Here is a 17,652-nt window from a genome sequence, read left to right on the forward strand (position 1 = left end):
TGTTAGTGAGGCTCAAGCTGATCTTAACTTCAATTTTCAGCCTTCCAGCCAGCTCAGGGTGCAGACCTGGGGGTAGCTAGGGGCTGTGTGCAGGAAGGGGGTAGCTCAGGGTGCAGGGAGCAGCTGTGTCCGAGGGGGTGCTACTACTGCGGGTCCAGGCCATGCACTCAGTACTAGTTGGCACAGTGGAGGCAGCTTTGCTCCTTGTGGCTGTGCGCATGCCAGGCCGGGCCGGATAGAGCCATGTTGTCTTACACGGTCACTGTAGCCACCAGCAGCCAGTGGTTTGCAGGCACCGAGGACTAACCTATCTGAGCCTGGAGGGTACAAAGCACCTGGTGTCACCACTCAGCCCCTCGAATGTTCCTCCATGCTGCCCCTAAGGGGCTCAGAGGAGTGAGGGAGGCAAGTGGCGATGCCAGGTGTTCTATGCATCCAGATCAGTTTCCCCATGTGGACTGTGCTGTGAGACGTCAGGAGCTATTCTCTCATCCTCTGCTTACCCAGCCCACATGGGGACACTGACCTGGATGCAGAGAGCGGGTATCACTGCTCACACCCCCACGAAACACCACCCATGATGGCAGACCACTTGGGACTGTGTTGAAGCCCACAGTTTAGGAACTCTGATTTAGCATTGGGGAAATTGTGTGAGTTCTAAACCCAGGAATAGGAGGGTCATGTGAAACAATAAAATAAAATAAAATGAAAAGCACCAAATCTTTCAGACTCTCAAGAAATCATGAGAGTTGGCAGCAATAAATGGCAAAAATGTTTACAGTGAAAAATAAAACCTTTACGGACTTCCAGTCATTTCCAGGGCCTTTTAATGCCACTCTTCATTATAATAGTTATGAACTAGTTAATGGTGTTGAATACAGGAATACTGATTTGCTATACTGTGGCTAGTGAATCAAATTCCACACGGTATATTTTCAGGGTGGTGCACAGGAGTTCCACACACAACTCCTGTAATCTGGGGTGAGAGTGGGGAGTGGGATATCTGTCTCTGTAGTAACATCTGTGAGCAAAACAAGTTAGGGAATGGACTTGTTTCATGGCACAGCTCTGCTGCTCTGCGGCCCCACCAGCTAGCTCACTCTTGGAAGAATTGCATTAGTGTGGTCCCCGATAGGTGACTTACCTGAATAAAGGAAAAATACTGTGACAGCAGCCATTAGTGAGTGTGAGTTGAAATTAATATTGCAGTATCAGATGTCTACTTTGTTGAATGTATGATTGCTTTGCAATGAAAACATATGATTATAGTTGTCAGTAAGTCTGTTTTATTTAATTTAGAATCTCACTCATTCTATAATTTTCAGTTCTCATAATATGCCTGAGATTGAAACTCAAGGATTCCCAAACTCAAATGACAACTGATTTTTAAAAATTTCACATCTAAAAAGATTAAGTAAAATTAACTTTTGTCAAACATTTTGATGGTTGTCAAGAGAGCTTTTAAAAAAATACAGATAGAATTTGTTTAGTAGTTTCAGGTTAAAATGTTTTTCTATACAGAATGCACCAGATTATTTTTTTAGAAAAACAGTGTTCTCCAAGAGAATAACACTTCAAATCCTTCTAATAGGTTTATATACCTAATTTTCAAATGATGTGACTAGAACACTACAATACTATCATATATATAGTTTATTTTTTCTTATACAATGTCTAAACATTTCCACCAAAAGCAGTCCTTCACCATTCCTTTCTTTGCATGAAATTCACTCCTGTGGAGAGGGCCAGCACAAGACCTATGCACTACTTAAGTCCCACTCCAGTCCTCAGAATAGGGCTTAAGTGACACTTAAATTGTGCAGTTTTCTACAGGCCCTGACAGCAGGAGTGAATTTCACCTAGTGAGAAGATGCATCCATGATACAAAGTATTTTTCACTGATAAAAGGGAAAACTTTTGTTGCAACTCCTAGTTAAAGTTTTGGCAGCACATCACAATTTAGGCATTATAAAGTACATCCTTCTTTACTTCGCAGTGGTTGAAAAATCTCAGAAACACAGCCTTTTTGTAGGCTGCACATTTCTGTGTTTCCAAAGAAGTAACATGACTTACCTTGTGTTTAACTGCAAAGTATAAGTGCACCCTGTAACAAATAAATGTAAGCTGTGTAGGCTAGGAGCCCTGGGACACATATTACTTATAGATATCTTGTTGGTAACAGAACATAAATACTGCACTAAAGCCTCCATTTGTAATTTGTGCTGAACGTTTCTGAACATATTAAATATGAATTACATTTTGTAATGGTCCTTTGTGTTGAGGACTACTGGGAAAATATTGTTCTCTGTGAGACAAAGTAAATCGCAATGATTCCTGAAGGGACTTTACTTTTATACAAGAAAATACATTTAATCTGACATAGTTACTCTAATGATCTCTTATGTTATCTTTTATTGAATACAAAGTGCGGTACAGCCATCAAAGTTTAGCATGCTGCTGAGTGCACTATCATTAGATTACCAATATGGGGTAAAATGGAATTATATCAACCAAATTTATTTAGTTTTATATACTTTAAGGATGCTTACAAATGCTAACTTTAACAAAATGTTTTGAAGAATTAAATAAGATATAAGAGCAGATAGAGAGAAAAATTATGTAAAGGTGAGCATTTGTGATTTCAAATGAGATTTGAAAATGCATGGAGAGTCAATGAGGCAGAGAAATAAAGGAAGGTTGTGCTTGTTTGGCAGGTACAGTAAAGATGAAAGCTCTTTCATCCACGGTGCCTAGACTGTGAAGGGACAGAAAGGACTTTGTTGTCATTTGAGCTAAAAGCACAGGGAAAAAATAGAGACAGAGAAATTATGCTATTTGGGTAATCTGGAGACAATCCATAGAGTACTTTAAAAAGATGGAAGCAATTTTGAGTATCTCTTCACCCTGTCTGCTTCAGTCTGGCAAAGTCCACACCACCCACTCTACCTATAACAACTTGGTCCAGTTCCACATAGTCAATTTCCCCTGCTCAGCTACTGTCCAATCCAGTCCCACAGAGTTAGTTCCAGCCGGATACAGTCCCACAGTATCAACTTTGTACAGGGCTTAGAATCTTTGGGCAAGAAACCTAGAACAAAGCAAAACATCTGCCCCATGCCCCTCTCTCTTTAATGGGGCACTTTCTGTCTCCTGGCTGAATTTGGTCTCCATACCCCACCAGAGTCAGGATGAGGATAAACCAATAAACCTGTTAGCTTAGGATAAACAATTGCCCCAGGCTATACCTTTTACAGTTGCTCCCTCCTTTAATTAATATATGATGTAAGCCCTGTGACCTAAAGCTTTAGAGCGTAAGGGGTGCTCTCTGCTCCTATCAGATGGTGAAGAGTGGTGTTCTGGGCGAAGGTGCTCAAAGCACCACAGGCCTGGCAGGAGTACTCTGAGAAAAACGAGGCTTACACACAGCTGTGAGTTATTGGCTTTATTGAAGATTAGTGACCCACCCACAATGGGGACTCCAAGCATTGCAGTCACAGAGGCGGGGAACCCAGCACACCGGAGCTCTGCCTGGGACGGAGTCCAACAGAGGGGCAGACAGTCAGCGTTAATAAGCATTACACAAAAACAGCTCATGAATATAAAATTAGGTGCTTCTTAAAGGGGGGCTTTCTACTACCTGGCGAAGGGCCATGCAAAGCAGCTATGTCCTTCAAGAACTATCTATCCTGCAATAACACAGCAGCTGTATCCTTCAAGAACTATCTATGTCCCACAGTAGCCTCTCGGCTTGAGAGGGTTACACCACTCTTCACCATTACCGGGGTCCTCCCAGTCCAGGGTTTCCAGTTTTTGAGTGGGCCCATTTTGGCGCTAAGGTGCCCGTTGTTTGTGTCTCTTAAACAGTAACTTTAGCCCGAGATCGTCACTAGATGAGGAGTTAACGGGGTAGAAAGTCCACAGCTCTGCTGATGAAGGGGTGGGTACTGCCTTCAGACGCGAGTGATGGATCCAGTTCTTGTGTCCCTCAACCTTTGCCGCTGATCAGCAGGACGATGTAGCGTCGTTTCCACTTTTCCTGGAGAGGCTCGTCTTTCCAGGTGCGAACAAGCACAGAGTCGCCGGGCTGTAAGGAGTGGAAGGGAGAGTCCAAGGGAAGAGGCTGGGAGTCTTTAGTATACCTGTGAAGAGACAAGAGAACAGCAGACAGGGAACACATATACTGAGACAAAAAACCATTACCCAGCTCCCACTCCCCTGACAGAACCGGTGTGCCATTCATAGGCCATACCCTCCCAAACATAATTTCAAAGGGACTAAGCCCTAATCTATCCTTTGGGAGAGCGCAGATGTGGAGCAGGATGAGGGGTAAGGCATCAGGCCATCGCAGGGAGGCTTCTTGGCACACTTTTGAAAGATGTCATTTAAGGATCTGATTGGTATACTCTACTACACTGCTGGCTTGTGGTCTCCAGGGCGTTTAGAGTTTCCAGGGGATCTGCAAGGCATTCGAAATGCTTTGGACGATCTTTGATGTGAAGTGTGTCCTGTTGTCAGATTCCATCCACTGGGGAAGTCCGAAGCAAGGAATGACCTCCTTAACAAACTTAAGGGCCACCGTCCTGGCAGTGCAATTGCGGCATGGGAAGGCTTTTGGCCATCTGCTAAATCGATCCACTAAGACAAGGAGATATTTGTACCCTTGGGTCCGAGGAAACTCAGTAAAATCTATTTGCCACACCCGCCCGGGGCCCGGAGTGGGTTCCAGAGCAGCGGGTGGCCCTGGATATCCTGGTCGGGGGTTATTCTTTTGACAGACTAAGCAGTCCGCCTGTACCTGGGTAGCCAGGGGTAGGAGTCCAGAAGTTATAAAGTATTTTCCCATCAGTTGGATAAGTGCTTCCCTGCCAGCATGAGTGGTTTGATGTAATTTCTGTAACACTGGCTGGATCAGACCCTTCGGTAGAACGACCTTCCCTTTCAGGGAATGGAGCCATCCCTCCTTTTCCTGGAGACCGAGTTTGTCAGTTAGCTGTCTCTCCTCTCCAGAGTACTGCGGGGTCAGAAGCTCCCCCCCACGGATGGGATAAGGGCATGCATATGGGCATTCTCAGTCTGAGGGGATATCAGGGTGGCAGCATGCTTAGCCTCTCTATTTGCCCGGGCATTACCCCTGGCCACATCTTGATCTTCCCTTTGATGGGCTTTACAGTGTACCACCGCCACTTCTGAGGGGAGTTGTACAGCTTCTATGAGCCGGAGGATTTGGGGCCCGTACTTGACTGGGGAGCCTTGAGCTGTCAGCATTCCCCTTTGCTTCCATAAGCCAGCATGAGTGTGTAGCACTCCAAAGGCATATTTTGAATCGGTAAAAACATTGACTCGCTTTCCTTTTGACAGTTCAAGCGCACGGGTGAGGGCAAATAGTTCAGCCAGCTGGGCAGAGGTCCCAGTGGGCAAACTCTTGGCTTCCACAGTGTCATGGAGGGTTACGATAGCATAGCCCGCCCTCCTCTGCCCATCTACCACAGTGCTGCTACCATCAGTATACCACTCATGATCTGAATTTAGGAGGGGTATATCTTTTAAGTCCGGACGGCTAGAGTATTGAGCATCTATGATCTCTAAACAATCATGTTCCTGTTCCTCAGTCTCTGGTAAGAGGGTGGTGGGGTTAAGGGAGGGGCAAGACTCTAAGGTGACTTCAGAGTTCTCTAGAAGTTTAGCCTGGTACTTAGCCATCCGAACCTGGATGAGCCAAAGGCCTCCCTTTGCATCCAATAAGGCTTGGACCATATGAGGGGTATATATCTGTATTGTCCCTCCCAAAGTTAGTTAGTTTCTCAGCTTCAGCCAGCATCAGGGCTGTGGCTGCAACTGCCCGCAGGCACGCTGGCCATCCCTTTGCCACTTGGTCCAGCTGTTTAGAGAAATAGGCCACGGGACATTTCCATGCTCTCAACAACTGTGTGAGCACTCCTAGGTCCACCCCCTTTCGTTCATGTACATACAACTGAAATGGCTTAGTGAGATCCGGGAGGCCCAGAGCCGGAGCTTCCATCAACTTCCTTTTCAAGATTATAAATGCCCTGTCGGCCTCTGGGGTCCAATAGAAAGGGTCATGATCTGTTCCTTTTACACAATCATACAGGGGTCTAGCCCACAGTCCAAATTCCGGGATCCATATCTGACAGAACCGCGCCATGCCCAGGAAGGCTCTGAGGCGTTTACGATTAATGGGAACGGGAACCTGGCAGACAGCCTCCTTCCTCTCATTGGAAAGCTGATGCTCCCCCTGCCTTATGTGGAACCCCAGGAATTGTACCATCGGGAGGGCAATTTGAGTCTTGCTTCTCGATACCTGATATCCTCGGAGGCCAATAAAATTCAGGAGACCCACAGTGGCTTTGAGGCATGGGGTTAGGCCCACTGTAGCAATTAACAAATCATCTACATATTGAAGAAGAAGAGCCCCCTCCTCGTTGTTCCACTCTTCCAGATCCCTGGCCAAAGCCTGGCCAAAAAGGGTGGGGGAATTTTTAAATCCCTGGTCAATACTGTCCAGCATAGTTGCTTTTTAATCCTTTTTGTGACCTCCCACTCGAAAGAAAAGATTTCTTGGGACGAGGTATCTACGGGAATAGCGAAGAACGCATCTTTCAAATTGAGGACCGAAAAATGGCCTCCTACAGAAGCCAGTAAGGTATACGGATTCGGAACCAGGGGGTGCAGAGTTTTAACCTGTTCATTAACCGTCCTCAGATCCTGTACCAAGCGATACGTGCCATCAGGTTTTCGTACGGGCAGGATGAGAGTGTTCCAGGCTGACTGGCATTCCCGGAGGATTCCATATGTTAGGAACCGATCTATAATGTCCTGTAAACCTTCTCTGGCTTCCCTCGCAATTGGATACTGTTTAATTTGCACCGGGCCTTTTCCTGGCAGGAGCTGAACCTTAACAGGGACTTGATGGGTAGCTTTTCCTGGGACCCCCGCTGCCACACTAGAGGGTACACCCGGTCTTCCCACAGGCTCCATTCTGGGGCTTGCATAGCTGAGGGCTCAACTGTAAGGGTCATGATCCAAGCATTCTCGGGGGGTAGGGTAAGGGTTATTTCATCTTGAGTAAACTGCAAGGTGATGCCTAGACAACAAAGCAGATCCTGTCCCAGCAGAGGTGTCGGGCACTCGGGGAGACAGACCAGCTTGTGAGATATAGTCCTATTTCCCAAAGCGCATTCCGCTAGGGCATACACTGGGCACTTGGTGCCTCTGCCTGTGGTGCCCACCATGGTAAGGGAGTCTGCTACCGGCAACTGAAGGGGTCGAGTCACGGCAGTTCATGCCGCTCCAGAGTCCACTAAAAAGTCTATTTCTGAACTTCCCACCCACATCTTTACTCAGGGTTCCGGGGGCAGGGCGGTCCGTCCCCCCTGACACCCCTATTCCTGTTCCTCCATTGCCATCATAGGGGCTCCCCCCTTTCCATTCCTCTGTAGGCACTCATTCTTCCAGTGTCCCTCTTGTCTACACAAGGCACACTGGTTGCGACCCAGTCATCTCTCCTGCGGGCCCGGACGTCCGCGTCCACGGCCCCTTCCTCCCCGGCCACTTCCCGTAGTGCCTGCCTGAACTGCCGCTACCATCGTTCTAACTTGCTTTTTCTCCTTTTCTGCCTCCCTTAGACTATAAACTCAGTTTGCAGTCTCTAAGATTTGTGCCATGGTGATGCCCATTAGATCCTCTTTTTTCTGTAACTTTCTCTTAATATCAGGGGTTGATCTGCTCATGAAAATTCCCTTAATGATTGCCTCAGTTTCCTGATCATAGGGGTCTGCATTGGTGTTCTGTCAAATAGCATCCCCAATACGCTGTAGGAAGGCCCCTGGGCTTTCCTTTAGATCCTGCATTACCTCATACGGTTTTGCCCAATTATTATATCGGACAGTCGAGTGACGGAGTCCATGCAAAAGCAACTGCTTATAGGTGGTAAGCCGGGTCAAACCTGCCTGATCTTTTGGGTTCCAGCTGGGGTCTACTTGGGGGACCTGCTCATCCGGGTCAAGGACATTATTATGATCCTGGTCATACCATCTCTGTGTCTCCTCTCTTGCCTTGGACATGACCTGTTGTCGTTCGACCTCAGACAATAAGGTGCGCAGGAGGACGTTGCAATCGTCCCAATCCGGCTTATAGCTGCTAAGGCAGACCTCAAAAACTGAAATAAACCTACTCGGGTTGGTGGAAAACTCCTCTGCCTGTACTTTGAAAGCAGCCAAATCCATAGGGTTAAAGGGCACATGGGTATAGACCTGCATAGTCGTGGCCGGACGCTCACCCGTGCCAGTACGGGAGATCTTAGTTTCAGTAAGTAAAGGATATAAGCCCACTGTAGGGGCCCTATCAGGTGGGGAAATGGGGGCCGAAGGGGACACCGGACCTGCCATCATGGTTGGGGTGGAGGTCTGGGGACTAACATTTGCCACTACTGAACCAGTCGGAGTCAAATTACATCACTGTAAGACATCTGATCGATTACACAAAGCCAAAAACAAGTGCGCATACAGATGTTCATTCCATTTCCCCATTCGCTGATAGAACAAAAGTAACTGGAGGATCGTATTGTAATTAATTGACCCTCCTGGTGGCCACTGCTCCTGGTCCTCTAGTTGATATTGAGGCCAGTCAACTGTACAGTATCGTTTTAATTTATTCTTAGTCATCGGATCCGATCCAAATACTTCCAATTTGCTAGGATACACTCTAGGGGCATACACTGTGCCCTCCCTCCCAAGCAATGTCTCTGTCCCATGCCTACAGGGTAACTCTGGGCATCCCCAGGTTCAAAACAGAGCAGACAATCCGGATTTCAAAAGGTTCCTACCTTATCCGAAGGACCGGTTCCCCACCATTGCCCGCGGCACTTCTCCACTTATCAGGCGCGTTGCACCATTGTGCCCTACGGGGCCAGTTGGGCTATGCTCCTCTGAGGCCCCTGGGAACCACACCGGTGTGCACTGGGCATCGGTCGGAGTCCTCACCCACCAGTCCCCGCAAGGGATCCAGGCAAGACTTGTGTTGTAGCCTCTAGCCCACCCAGGGATGCCAAAAACTGTTGCAGACACAAAATGCCCGAGGCAAGCAACAGCTGGATTCATTGCCTGGTGTGCATCACCCAATAATCACAACGGGGTGGAGAAGTAGAAAAGTTTATTTGAAGCTTCAAGCGGTACAGGGAGGCAACAATCTCAAATCCTGCACACCAGTGCAAGCAGTTACACATATTTTATACATTCATTCTTTAGCAGACTTATCCAATAGCAAGCTGCCCTGAGTATCCATATAGCCAATCCGGTATACCAGCCAGTTCCGCTTTTTCTTCTTATCATCTATTCCCCCATATATGGAGTTGTTTGTTCAGCATTATCTAACATTCCTGTCCTGCTTGACCTAATCTTGCTCCAGCCAGTCTGCGCCTGCAATACACTGTTGCAAACTTCTCAGCGTGACCGCTGTGAGTGTCTCCGGGCAGAAAGGGGAAGGGGGGCCCATCTGGGCCTAGAGCGAGGGGGCTTCATCGACACTCATGGTCTTCCATCCCCTTGAGTTATCTAGTGGCCATGCTTGGTGTCCCCACAATATAATCTTTAAAAAAAATATCTTATTTTGGGCAATCTCAAGAGTTTTCAGGGTCTCAGTCATGACTTTTGCACTTTTGAGTTGGAAATACTGAAATTTTCCTCAGACTAGATGAGCACTAGTTCCTACAAGCTTTGCATGTGGAAGTGAGACTGCCTGTAGTGAAGATGTAGTGAAGGTGGTGATCACAGGTAGAACTGGTAAGATGGGGTATAGTGCTTTTTTGGAAGCAGCAGAGTGGTGAATACTGCAAGTATCCAGTGGACCAGGTGCTGGACACTCCAGGGAGATGATCAGAGGGCTTGGGGGTCATGGGGTACATGGGGCTAATGTGCCTATCACTAACCTGAAGAATGACAGCCGTGCCTGCATAAGCTAGACGGAAGTGTTTATGTTGCATGTCGTCGATGGGGGTGGGGAGCTCAACATGAGCAGACACAGACAAAGCTTCCTCATGCTAATGGCAGGTCATAGTGAGGTACCTCACAGCCCTGGGTACCCCGGGTAGCCTCACAACTTCATGAAGTTTTCAGCCAATCTCATCAGTTTGGAGGGCCTCACAACTTCATGAATTCAGAACACTGGAGGTTGGCAATGCTGGGAAGGAGGCAGGTTTGTGACCAGGGAAGAGGATGGGCAGGGGGTGGAATGGCAGCTCCCCACACACAAGTGTATGCAAGAGGGTAAAAGAAATCCCTCTTCAGGCTGCCAGTGGGGTGGCCTGTATTTGTATATGCGCATTTCAAGGTGTATTTGGAACTTTAGATAATTATTTTGGGGCAGGTGAATTCTCCCTCATGTCTCAAAAACTGTGTGTGTATTATTTTTTAAAATCTTATGATGTTTTGAGGTCTATACCATGATTTTGGACACCAGAGTTGACAGTACTGAAATACTTTGCTAAATTATATTATTTTTCTAGAGGCATTCCCACTATGTTCTTAACAAAAGTTTAGGTCTAAATGTATCCCTTTCTTGGGAGTTGGCTCTATGGTTAGCTTAAACAATAATAAAACATAATCTTCAGTCTGTGCTTTCCTTCCAAAGTTGACTGTTTCTATAGTCTTCCCTGCAGGTCTATCTATAGTCTTAGTTCCATATGCCTCAGGGAGAAGATGCAACCCTCATGCCCTCCTAGACTGAAGCCAAATGTGAGAGTCACTCATCTATTTTTTAACACCTCTATAAAGGGTTTAAGTACTGTCATCAGAATGGTTCCACAGACAAATTCTGCATCCCCATATAGGAACCTAGAATCTGTACCCTATTACTTAATGCTCAGTTCATTTTAGTGTATTTTATGTGATGCTATACTTTTTAATAATTAAATGTAAAATCATAAGAAAGAAGGCACTAAAGTACTGGACTACAGTGCAATTACTCTTGGGTCAACTATCATGAATTACTTTACCATCAAAACTAACATTTGAAGGCAACACTCTTCCATAAGAAAGATTGGCTTCATTGTGTATTTACATATCTTTCAATAACACATTTCACCCTTTCAGTAACAGTGTTGTCCTTTTGCAAAGCAGTAGCAGTCTGAAACTAAATTATTTATTTATAACAGCTGGAATTTTTAGCAGTCTAAAGGAATTATCTTAAACAGAAATAGTCAAAACAACAGTGAGACCCTGCACAGGTAATTCTACATGCAGAAACCCCTGCTCGTAATGCACCTCTGTAGTAGCCACGTAGTGAGAAAGCTGCTTTCTTCTGTGACTTTGGGGTTCAGCACAATATCTATGTTGTCTTGCCTGCTCCATGAGCTGCACCTGGAAAATCCCTCTGCTACTATTACAATCTTTTGATTTTTTATTGGATAAACTTCAAGAAATGTTGTAAAATAGTCTGTGGCTGCCAACAAATACTGGTCACTGGACTTTCTGAGGCAGAGGACCAAGCACATTAATAACAATACTTACCATCAGCCACAGATCAAACTTTAGGTGCAAATTTTGGGGCTGATATTCCATTTTTTTTCTTTTAGTGTGGGGAAAATTGATTTTATAATAGAAATTGAGTTAAAACTTTAACTAAGGGGATCTTGTGGCACCTTAGAGACTAACAAATTTATTTATTATTTATTTAGTCTCTAAGGTGCCACAAGTACTCCTTTTCTTTTTGCGAATACAGACTAACACGGCTGCTACTCTGAAACTAAGGGGATATTACTGTTTCTCCATAATTCCTCTACTAATCCTCTAAAAACACCCAGGAACCCCAAAATGGATTATGAGTGACATTGCATATAAAAGTGAATGACTTTAAAACATACCATTGACATTTTAGATAAGATTGTGATAACCTCCTTAGAAAGTATATCTATGTATATACTTTCTGTGATAACCTCTATAGAGAATACATCTGATTACCCTTGTGAGATATATGGAATATGCTAATGAAACCTAAAACACCTTTAAGTTCAAAAGGATCATGGAGTACAACGAGGAGTTCAATAGAAACAAGAGAGGATTGTTTGAGAGTGGGACTCCAACAGGGTGCCTGCATTAGAGGGTGAGATAAAAGATCTTTGACAGGCTGAGGGCAGAATAGTGCTAGAGGAAAGAATAAGAAAGTATGCTTTCTAAAAAAAAACCACTGTTACTTTACTTCAAGTAGGCCTAAGATGAACTCTGGCTAGATGAACTCTGCAACTCCTGATCATTTATTTTGCTTTTAATATGATTTTCTGTCTTTGTTCTGAATAAAACTTGTTTTTAATTGGACCCCTTGAGTCTTAAATAGTTAGGGAATTTCACACAAACTGTACTGCAGAGAAAAAATCCTCAGCTTCTTAATCTTTACTGCAGCCTGCACCCCCTTTGGTTCTCAAAATATGTTCTCGCACCCCTTATCAAAAATCGTTGAAGTAGCGTGGTGGTACACTGTATTTTGTAGCAAGATAATTTCACTACAATGAGCTTAAAAACTTGAAAAATTTTTGTTTGTATATTACAGTAATCATTAAAAAATGTACAATGTTAATAAATACATATGTTTGATGAAACAAAGTAGTTGTACTTACATGCCTGTGCTTAATTTGTGTTTTTGATGATTTACCTTCTAAAAAAATCTGGCATGTCTCACACCCCCAGAAAGGGGATCTCGCACCCCCAGGGGATGTGTGCACCCCAGGTTAAGAATCACTGCTCTAAGGCAAGGGAAGGGAGAATGTGTGACATACAACCCCACTTGGAAGTCCTAGTTGGATACTTCATGTGTACTGAGGGGAATTGTGAATGGACAGGTTGATGTTCCATAACCCCTCCCTAGAAAATTTCCATAATTCCCCAGGACCCACTACCATTTGCAAACTGTTTTCACAAAATGGGGGCAAGGGAAAATACTCTGCTTGTACTCATTTGTTATCAGCAGAGTTTCTGGAGCTTAGAATCATAGAATCTTAGGACTGGAAGGCACCTCAAGAGGTCATTTAGTCCAGTACCCTGCACTCAAGGCAGGACTAAGTATTGAGTAAACCATCCCTGAGAAGTGCTTGTCTAACCTGCTCTTAAAAATCACCAATGACAGAGATTCCACAAACTCCCTGTTAACAGTTCTTAACTACCCTGATGGGTTGGATCACAGAAAACCTCTTGGGAACTGCCAACTGATTTGCTGAAACTACTTCTAACCCATTTTCCCTGCCAGCTTGGGACTCCAGAACCTTGCCAGTTTGAGCCAGACACACTAGCCGTTACAAACCCAAACCCAGGTCTGAACCATGTCCCCAAACAGCTGCAACTGAAAACAGCTTAAGAAGTGTTCCTGTCTCGAAAACTCACATGCCCAGCTCCCAAGGGGTCCAAAGCCCAGAAAAATCTGTTTTACCCTGTATAAAGCTTATACAGGATAAACTCATAAATTGTTCGCCCTCTATAACACTGATAGAGAGAAGTGCCCAGCTGTCCCCCTCCCTACTCCCCAGCTATTAATACATACTCTGGTAAAAAGTGATTTTGTTAAATACAAAAAGTAGTATTTAAGTAGTTCCAAGTAATAACAGGCAGAACAAAGTAAATTACCAAGCAAACTAAATAAAACACACAAGTCTAAACCTAATTCAGTAAGAAAGTGATTATAGATGAAATCTCACCCTCAGAGATGTTCCAGTAAACTTCTTTTACAGACTAGTCCCCTTCTAGTCTGAGTCCAGCAATCACTCACACCCCTGTGTTAATTGTCCTTTGTTCCAGTTTCTTTCAGGTATCCTTTGTGGGTGGAGTCAGCTGAAGACAAAATGGAGGGATCTCCCAGGGGCTTAAATAGACTTGCTCTTGTGGGTGGTATCCCTCCCTCCCCCTGTGTAGAATCCCAGCTACAAGATGGAGTGTTGGAGTCACATGGGCAAGTCACATGTCCATGCATGACTCAGAATTTTACAAGTGGCAGCCATTGTTCACATGCTACCTTGAACATCCTCAGGTAGACTTCTTATGTGGATTGGAATCTTCCAAGATCCATTATCCATTAAGTGTTTTGATTGGGCACTTAACGTGCAAATGCCTTACTGAGGCTACTTAAAATCAAACAAGTTTACAGCTAATATTCATAACTTCGAATACAAAAATGATACATGCAAACAAATAGGATGAATATATTCAGTAGAACATAACCTTTGCAGGGATATGTTACATGGCATATGTAGCTTAAAACATATTCCAGTTATGTCATATTTACATTCATAAGCACATTTCCATAAAGCATTATGGAGTGCAACGTCACAAGAAGTTTTTCCTAATGTCCAATCTAAACTGCCCTTGCTGCAATTTAAACCTATTGCTTCTTGTCCTAGCCTCAGAGATTAAATAGAACAATTTTCCTCCTTCTTCCTTGTGACAACCTTTTATGTACTTGAAAACTGTCCCGCCTCAGGCTTCTCTTCTCCAGACTAAACAAATCCAATTTTTCAATCTTCCCTCAAAGGTCATGTTTTCTAGACCTTTAATCATTTTTGTTGCTCTTTTCTGGACTTTCTCCAATTTGTCCATATTTTTCCTGAAATGTGGCACCCAGAACTGGACACAATACTCCAGGTGAGGCCTAATCAGCATAGTAGAGCGGAAGAATTCTTGTGTCTTGCTTATAACACTCCTGCTAATACACCATAGAAGATTAGGGTTGGAAGAGACCTCAGGAGGTCATCTAGTCCAACACCCTGCTCAAAGCAGGACCAACCCCAATTAAATCATCCCAGCCAGGGCTTTGTCAAGCCAGGTGTGATAAATGAAGGGTGGGGGGATATCTCCCATTTTTGGACACCCAGCCAGGCAGTTAGCTACAAAATCTCTGTTAGTAGCTGTTCTCTACTTGCTTTACCTGTAGAGGGTTAAAAAAGCCCATATGTACAAGGAAGGGAGTGGGCACCTGACCGAAAGAGCCAATGGGAGGGCTAGAACTTTTTAAAATTGGAAAAAAACTTTCCCTTTGTCTGTCTGTCTTTCTCTGGAGAGAGGAGACACAGAGCAGCAATGCTGTAAGAAGCTTTAAACTAGGTATGAAAAATCATCAAATCATACCTAGGAATTACTTATCTGAACCCCAGATATGTAAGTAGATCAGGAAATGTGTAGGAAGACACAATTAGGTTTATCTATCTCTTTTATTTGTTTATGGGTTATGGATTGTGCGAACCAGCTGAACAGCGAACAGCAGAGAGGCTAACAGAGGGAGTTTGCCTGGGAGTTCACCCAGGGAGAGCCCACTGAGGCTTACATCTTGCCGGCTTCTCTGAGTAGTTACTACAACTCCTGAGGAAGCTCATAGAAGGAAGGTAATATGGATGGGGAGGGTTCAGCTCTTGTGACCTGCACTGGATGTGCCATGTTTGTCTTTCTTCCACAGGACAGAAGCGACTTTGTCTGTACAAAGTGCAAGCTGGTCTCCATACTGGAAAAGAAGGTTCAAGATCTGGAGCAACAGGTATCGACCCTGCATTGCATAAGAGAAACTAAAGATTTCCTAGACAGATGTCAGGATATGCTTCTACAGACACAATGTTCTGAAGATTCAGAGCAGGCTTCACTGCGCGGACAGGAGGACAGTGAAGAAATTTGGCAGCATGTGACCTCCAGAAAAGAAAAGGGAGCATCCATGTACCAGCAACACAGATACAGGTAAGTAATCATTTTCATGTTCTTTCCACAGGTATTAATGCGGAGAGTGGATTAGATGATACATCTGAGGGAAGGGAACAGAAGGAGACTCCGCCGATTGGAAGGCATGAGATGCACTGTCCTAGGGTTGGGGGTTCCACGACCACCACTCCCAGGAGAAGGAGGCGGGTGGTGGTGGTCGGGGACTCTCCTCAGGGGGACTGAGTCATCTATCTGCCACCCTGACCAGGAAAACTGAGAAGTCTGCTGCTTGCCAGGAGCTAGGATTCACGATGTGACGGACAGACTGCCGAGACACATCAAGCCCTCAGATCGCTACCCCTTCCTGATTCTCCACGTGGGCACCAATGATACTGCCAAGAATAACCTTGAGCAGATCACTGCAGACTACGTGGCTCTGGGAAGAAGGATAAAGGAGTTTGAGGTGCAAGTGGTCTTCTCATCCATCCTCCCCGTGGAAGGAAAAGGACAGGGTAGAGACCGTCGAATTGTGGAAGTCAACGAATGACTACACAGGTGGTGTCGGAGAGAAGGCTTTGGATTCTTTGACCATGGGATGGTGTTCCAAGAAGGAGGAGTGCTAGGCAGAGATGGGCTCCACCTAACGAAGAGAGGGAAGAGCATCTTCGCAAGCAGGCTGGCTAACCTAGTGAGGAGGGCTTTAAACTAGGTTCACTGGGGGAAGGAGACCAAAGCCCTGAGGTAAGTGGGGAAGTGGGATACCGGGAGGAAGCATGAGCAGGAGCGTGCGAGAGGGCAGGGCTCCTGCCTTATACTGAGAAATAGGGAGGATCAGCGAGTTATCTCAAGTGCCTATACACAAATGCAAGAAGCCTGGGAAACAAGTAAGGAGAACTGGAAGTCCTGGCACAGTCAAGGAATTATGATGTGATTGGAATAACAGAGACTTGGTGGGATAACTCACATGACTGGAGTACTGTCATGGGTGGATATAAACTCTTCAGGAAGGACAGGCAGGGCAGAAAAGGTGGGGGAATTTCATTGTACGTAAGGGAGCAGTCTGACTGCTCAGAGATCAAGTATGAAACTGCAGGAAAACCTGAGAGTCTCTGGATTAAGTTTAGAAGTGTGAGCAACAAGGGTGATGTCGTGGTGGGAGTCTGCTATAGAGCACCGGACCAGGGGGATGAGGTGGACGAGGCTTTCTTCCAGCAAGTAACGGAAGTTGCTAGATCACAGGCCCTGGTTCTCATGGGAGACTTCAATCACCCTGATATCTGCTGGGAGAGCAATACAGCAGTGCACAGACAATCCAGGAAGTTTTTGGAAAGTGTAGGGGACAATTTCCTGGTGCAAGTGCTGGAGGAACCAACCAGGGGCAGAGCTCTTCTTGACCTGCTTCTCACAAACCCAGAAGAATTAGTAGTGGAAGCAAAAGTGGATGGGAACCTGGGAGGCAGTGACCATGAGATGGTTGAGTTCAGGATCCTGACACAGGGAAGAAAGGAGAGCAGCAGATTACGGACCCTGGACTTCAGAAAAGCAGACTTTGACTCCCTCAAGGAAGTAATAGGCAGGATCCCCTGGGAGAATAACATGAGGGGGAAAGGAGTCCAGGAGAGTTGGCTGTATTTTAAAGAATCCTTATTGAGGTTACAGGGACAAACCATCCCCATGTGTAGAAAGAATAGTAAATATGGCAGGCGACCAGCTTGGCTTAACAGTCAAATCCTTGCTGATCTTAAACACAAAAAAGAAGCTTACAAGAAGTGGAAGCTTGGACAAATGACCAGGGAAGAGTATAAAAATATTGCTTGGGCATGCAGGACTGAAATCAGGAAGGCCAAATCACACCTGGAGTTGCAGCTAGCAAGAGATGTTAAGAATAACAAGAAGAGTCTCTTCAGGTATATTAGCAACAAGAAGAAAGTCAAGGAAAGTGTGGGCCCCTTACTGAACCTTTTGATCTTTTTGA

Source organism: Dermochelys coriacea, chromosome 2 (genome assembly GCF_009764565.3).
Source record: "Dermochelys coriacea isolate rDerCor1 chromosome 2, rDerCor1.pri.v4, whole genome shotgun sequence".
Taxonomy (NCBI): Eukaryota; Metazoa; Chordata; order Testudines; family Dermochelyidae; genus Dermochelys; species Dermochelys coriacea.